The following is a 7,073-nucleotide window of genomic DNA, read 5'->3' on the forward strand; positions in this document are numbered from 1 at the left end:
AACTCACCAATTATTTGAAGTCGCTAGCTTCAGAGAAAGATGAGAAGAAAATACACTCTCTTTTGGGGAAGTGTATGATAAATAACGGCGTGCTCAATGCAACATCGATATTGTACTTGTTCTCTCTACTGCTTGTTTCTTCTTGACTTGCTATGACGGGGTTTCTAAATTGGGTATTTGCTTTGCAGTCTAACTTTCTTACTTCCGAAGGCCTTCATAAATTGATCCTCGATAAAGAGGGACTTAAGTCCGAGCAGAATCAATTGTTAGTCGAAAGGCCGCTGAAGCAAGTAATCTCGAGGCCCGGCTGCAGCTTAGCGAGCAGGAGGTAGTGGCCCTTAGTCAAGAAGCTTCTCAATTAAATGTTCAATTCCAAGAAGCTAAGGCTAAGTGGTCTGAAGTTCAAGGTGTCATGCTTGCTGCTGTCGAGGGTGAGACTGCCTCCATTGAGCGAGTGAATAACTTAGAGGCAACCTTGAATTCCAAGGCTGAAGAGGTTGTTGCTACCAAAGAGAAGTGTGCCCGGATGGAGGATAGATATAAGAATATCATGAAACATAATAAGGTTCATATAACCACTATCCGTGATCTTGATCTTAGCCTTAGTTCCATGAGATCCGAGAGGGATGGCTTTTTGACCGAGGTTGATCGGCTTAAATCAGAACTTCAGAGCCGAGGGGATTCCCCCATCATCAAACAAACACACTCTATGTATCATATGAGGAGAAAAACCTTGGAAGAGGCCAAGGCGGGCGTCATTGATATTGATGATGAGATCACTAAGGCCCGAGCGCTGGAGTTAACTTCTCGAGGATGTCTTCCAGCTCAGCCTGATGCAACTGACTCTTCTAGTTCCGGTTTTGAGTTCTCAGGAATCGAGGAGGAACTTAAAGAGAATAACGATGAAGGCCAAGATCCTGAGTCGGCGGCAGATCTGCCCACTTTTCGGGGGGCGCTGATGCTTCTCTTCCCCTGAGTTCTAGTGGCGACGTAGTTTAGCTTTTTTCTTTCTTTTCTTTTGTTGTTTTTCTTTTGTACTTGTGTTGCTTGGCACGTTTGATAAATAAAAGTGCTTTTTGTTTAAGCATTGCGCAATGTTTATTCTTTTTACTTCGAATTAGGCAAGGCTTCGGGTGTATTTTTTCCCGATAGTATTTGGGTTCCGGGCATAAAATCTTCTGGAACCAACCCTTAACTGTGAGGGTTTCATAAGAGAAGGCTCTCTTATATTTACGGTGCTCTTAAAGAGGACGTCTTCTGTTCATTCTGGCAGTAGCATTTGAAGTACTTAGTTAACTTTCAAATGATAAAATCAATTCATCGTTTGGACAAGAAACAAGATAAAAATAAAAGAACTTTATTTTATTCCTTCTATCTTCAAAAGTACATAAGCATTTGAAAGAAAAGAAATTGCCATTTCATGTGGCTAATTTGTATAACTTGTTTCTACGGGGCTGGCTATGCAGTCCCCGGTCCCGATGAGACATTTGTTTTCTCGGATCTCGTAGACCCGATTTTCATGGCAATCAGGTTGCCGTATTCGCATACTATTCCCCATTTGTGTTAGAATGCGAGAATGCGACTTGGAACACTGGAAGTTTTGCTCCTTTGAGGAAAAACACTAGTGAATGATTGGATAATCTTTGGTTCGATAGCCAGCTTCATTTCCTGTTAGGAACTTTGCTATCGAGCCAAAGATTATCTAACCACCCCCTAGTATTTTGTACGGAAAACACTTGTGAACGGTTGAAAATCCTTTAGTTCGATGGCAAGTTTTGCTTCCCATTAGGAATTTTCCACCGAGCCAAACACTATTTAACTATCCCGTAGTGCTTTGTTGCTTCAATTCCTTGTCATTTAAAGGTCCTATCTTTATTGATGACATTTTCTTCGTAGTATTCTTGCTTTTGATGCCTCATTAAAAACCTTTCTAGAAAAACCCATGTGAGACAAAAACTGGGCGAAGGAAAAAAGAGTGCAGCACATTACCTTTAGTATAAGTGGTGCCCATCAGCAGTAATGCCTTTTGAGGTGAGTCACGTTCTAGTTTTTCGGCAATTTGACTCCATCTCAATTTTCTAGTTCGTATGATCCCTTTCTGGTGACAGCTGAAACTCAGTAGGGGCCTTACCATATTAGACCCAGGTTTCATGCATTGAGCTCCCGGTTGTTTTGAGTCACTTTCCTCAAAATCAAGTCTCCCACTTTAAAATAACGGAGATTGACCCTTCAGTTATAGTACCTTTCCATTCTTTGTTTCTGGGCCACCATCCTTATGTGTGCCAAGTCCATGCATTCGTCAAGAAGCTCCAATATGATCAACAATGCTTCGTTGTTTGTTTCTTCGTCCACCCGGAAGTACCGCGAGGTTGGTTCTCCTACTTCTACCGGGATCAGAGCTTCTGCACCGTATACGAGAGAGAAAGGTATCTCTCCCATGTTTGACTTGGATATCATCAGGTATGCCCACAACACTCCCGGTAACTCTTCGGGCCACTTGCCTTTGGCCGTTTCCCACCTCTTTTTGAGGTTTTGAATAATCACCTATTAGTTGATTCTACTTGCCCATTTGCGCTCGGATGGTATGGCGAAGATGTGATTCTTTTGATTTTTAGGTCTTCAAGGAATTTTGTGACCTTTGAGCCTATGAACTATGGCCCGTTGTCGCAGGCAATTCTCCTTCGATATTCCGAACAGGAAAATTATATTTTTCCATAGGAAATTGACCACTTCGCGCTTGAAGATTTTTTGGTAAGGATCTACTTCAACCCACTTAGTGAAGTGATCAGTTAAAATTAAAAGAAATCTTACCTTCCTGGGAGCTGGTGGCAGCGGCCCGACTATGTCCATCCGCCATTTCATGAATTGCCTTGGGGAGAGTACCGAATGCATCAGTTTTGTCAGCTGGTGCACTAATGGTGCATGGCGTTGACACTTGTCACATTTCTGAACGAATGCCTTTGTGTCTTATTCTATTCGGGGCCAATATTATCCTGCCCTAACTAATTTTAGCACCAACGAATCTACACCTGAACGATACCCGCAAATTCCTTCGTAAACCTCTCTCATGACGTAGTTTGCCTCCGAGGCTCCCAGACATCGGGCCAACGGGCCATGGGACGACCTTCTATATAATTGTCCTCCCTAGAAGCTATAACGAGTTGCTTTCGTGCGGAGTGCCCGGGATGCCTTCGAGTCTTCGGGAAGCTTGTCCTGCTTGAGGTAATCGATGATCTCATTCCTCCAGTCCCAAACTAGGTTGGTTGTATTTACTTCATAATAGTCATTCACATCCAGCACCGAATGTATGAACTGAATGACGGTACCAGAATCTCATCCCTTCATTTCTGTGGACGATCCCAAATTGGACAATAAATCCGCTTCTGCATTTTCTTTTCTCGGAATATGTGTGATCGACCATTCCCTAAACCGCGCAAGCAAAGATTAAATGTTAATCACATATTGCTGCATGCGCTCCTCTTTGGTGTCGAATATTCCATATACTTGATTTACCACTAGTTGGGAATCACACTTGATTTCAATGACCTCGGAGTCTAGCCTCCGGGCCAGTTCAAGTCCTGCAATCAAAGCCTCACACTCGGCTTCATTGTCAGTCAAGGGAATAGTTTTTATGGCCTGTCTCAGGACTTCTCCCGAGGCATGATTAAGACCACCCCGAGTCCGGACCATTTCACATTGGAAGCATCATCTGTGAACAAGGTGTAAACTCCTGATGTCATTTTTGACACCATCACCGCTTCTTTTGTGGAAAAAGGTAGTAGCCCGGGACTAAAATTGGCCATGAAGTTGAGTAAAACTTGTGATTTGATCGCAGTCCTGGGCTTATATTCAATATCAAATTCACTAATTTTAACTGCCCATTTGGCCAGCCGACCTGACAACTCAGGTTTGTGAAGGACATTCCGCGGGGGAAAAGTTCTCTCCACGACTATCGGGTGGTACTGAAAATAAAGCCTAAGCTTTCGAGCGGTGACTACGAGAGGTAAGGCCAGTTTTTTGAGGTGCGGATAACGAGTTTCCACTCCCGATAAAATTTTTCTTACATAATAGATAGGAAATTGCGTACCTTCGTCCTCCCGAACTAGAACGGCACTTACCGCTACTTCCGAGACCGCTAAGTTTATTAGCAACAGTTGGCCTTCCTCCGGTTTTGATAGTAACTAAGGGACTGATAGAAACCGTTTCAGGTCTTTCAGAGCCTATTGACATCTGGAGTCCATTCAAAGTTGTTGTTTTTCTTCAGAAGTGAGAAGAAGTGACGATATTTTTTTGAAGATCGAGAAATGAACCTGCTTAGAGCTGCCAGTCTTCTGGTTAGCCTTTGGACTTCTTTCACACTTGTCAGCTGGGCTGGAATATCCTTGATGGATTTATCATTTAATCTTATCGAGATTGAGATCGATCCCCCTTTGTGACACCAGGAAACCCAAAAATTTACCAGAGCTAACTCCGAACACACACTTTTTGGGGTTGAGTTTCATGTTGTGCTTCCTTAGGATGTCGAAGGTTTTCTGAAGATGTTTTAGATGGTCACTTGCATTCAAAGACTTGACCAGGTTATCATCTATACACACTTCCATTTTTCTCCCTATTTGCTTTTCAGACATTTTGTTCACGAGCCTTTGATAAGTGGCTCCGGCATTTTTAAGCCCGAAGGTCATCATATTGTAGCAATATGTGCCAAAGTTTGTTATGAAAGAAATTTTTCTTGATACTCCAGGTTCATCTGAATTTGGTTGTATCCGGAGTAGGCATCATGGAAACTCATCAACTCGTATCCGGCCGTTGCATCAATCATTTGATCAATGTTGGGCAGTGGGAATGAGTCTTTTGGGCATGCCTTATTCAAATTTTTATAATCTATGCACATATGGAATTTTTTATTCTTTTTCGGAACTACAACTACATTAGCTAGCCAGTCGGGATACTTCATCTCCCGGATTGAACCGTTGTCAAGTAGTCGGGTTACATTTTCTTTGAAAAATATGTTTCTGACCTCGGCTATCGGGTTGCTTTTTTTGCCTTACCGAGGGGGTCCAGGCTTAGCTTGTGCAAGACCACCTATAGTAGGATACCTGTCATATCCGCGTGTGACCATACAAAACAAACAATGTTAGTTTTAAGAAATTCAATAAATTCTGACCTGAGCTCGGGGTTTAGTCTTGTCCCCAAGTGGAATTTCTTCTCTAGAAAATTTTCGAACAACGCCACTTATTCGAGTTTTTCCGCCGTGGACTTGGTCGCATTCGTTTCTTCCGGTACCTGAAAATATCTTGGTACCTGGTGAGATTCTCGCGGCTCCTCCCCTTTGTCCTCTTTGTTAGGCTCGGGAGAAGGCGTCAGTTCTTGTAATTACTATGCCTCATATTCCTTTCCTTTACTGCTGGAAACCGAGACCGCTTTCATCTCCCTTGCTGCCAGATGATTCTCTCTTATTTGTTTGATTCCCTCTGGGGTAGGGAATTTCATCATTTGGTGATACGTTGATGGCATGACTTTCATCTCATATAACCATGGTCTACCGAGAATTATGTTATAGCCCCTGTCATCGTCCACCACTTTGAATAAGGTAGTATTCATGACCCCTTCGATGTTCGTGGGCAACAAGATCTCCTCTCGGGTTGTCACACTTGCTAAGTTGAACCCGGCGAGGAGTTTTGTTGCCGGAATGATGCTTCCGGTTATCTTGGCTTGGTCCAGTACTCTCCATTGAATGATGTTGGTTGAACTTCCTAGGTCAACCAAAACACGTTTAATCTTGAAATCTAAAATGTTAAGAGAAATTACCAGGGCATCGTTGTGTGGCAGTAGAAGTCCATCGGTGTCTTCTTTTGTGAATGTAATGTCATCCTCGGTGACTTCCCTATGTCTCTTTCTATGAGTCACTGATACCTTTGTATTTTTTTGCTCCCGAGAAGGTTATACCATTGATCTCGTTCCCCCGAAAATCATGTTGATTGTTAATTGAGGAGGGTCTTCCCCTATCTTTAAAGGCTCTGCATTATCTCGACTGTGGTCGAAGTTGTACTTAGCCCGGTCGCTTAATAATTCCCCGAGATGACTATTCTTTAACAGCGTTTCCACCTCATCGTGCAGATGTCTGCAGTCCCCAGTTCGGTGGCCATTAGTCCCATGGTATTCACACCATAAATTAGGATCCCTTTGGATGGGATTGAATCTCATCGGCCTCGGGAACCATGCTTCCTTGATGTTCCTCATCGCTGATACCAGCTCCACTATGCTGACATTGAAATTGTACTCAGACAGCCTGGGATAAGCGAAATCTCGGGAACTCGACATCTCTTTGTCCTGCAATGACCTATTATTCTGGTCGCGGTCAACCCTTCTATCGAGGGCGAACCTATCCACTGACCAAAAAATCCCTTGTTGTTGCGTCCTTCGGCCCTCTCGTACGGCAAGAAACGACCCTTAGAAGACTATCGATCTGCATCAAAGTCTTCTTTTGATTTATCCATGTTCTTTTCTCGATCCTGACCTTTGGTTGATACCGAGAACCCGAGTTGATCATCTCCTATCCTTATCTTTGATTCATAACAGTTATGGACATCCGCACATGTAGTTTCCTAGAACTCGAGCAGGCTTTCTTTCAATTTTCGGGAGGCGTCGGAGCTCCTCGGGCTCAAACCTTTAGTAAATACCTCAGCTTCCCATTCATCTGGCATGACCGGTAACAACATCCTCTCTTTCTGGAACCTGATCAGGAACTCGTGCAACAATTCAGACTCTCCTTGCGAAATTCTGAATATGTCCGCCTCTCGGGCTGTACCTTCCTGGCCCCAGTGTGGGCCTTGATAAAAGAATATGAGAGTATCTCAAAGGAATCTATTGAGTGTTTGGGGGTAAGGGTAAATACCATGTTAAGGCCCCCTTCGTGAGGGTTTCTCCGAACTTCTTCAGCAGGACCGACTCAATCTCATGTTAAGCTAAGTCATTTCCTTTCATCGCCGTTGTATAGGTGGTGATGTGCTCCTGAGGGTCCGAAGTCCCATTATATTTCGGTATGTCACCGCTTCGGAATCAACTCTGGTGCT

This window comes from Nicotiana tomentosiformis, chromosome 7 (assembly GCF_000390325.3).
Source record: "Nicotiana tomentosiformis chromosome 7, ASM39032v3, whole genome shotgun sequence".
NCBI lineage: Eukaryota > Viridiplantae > Streptophyta > Magnoliopsida > Solanales > Solanaceae > Nicotiana > Nicotiana tomentosiformis.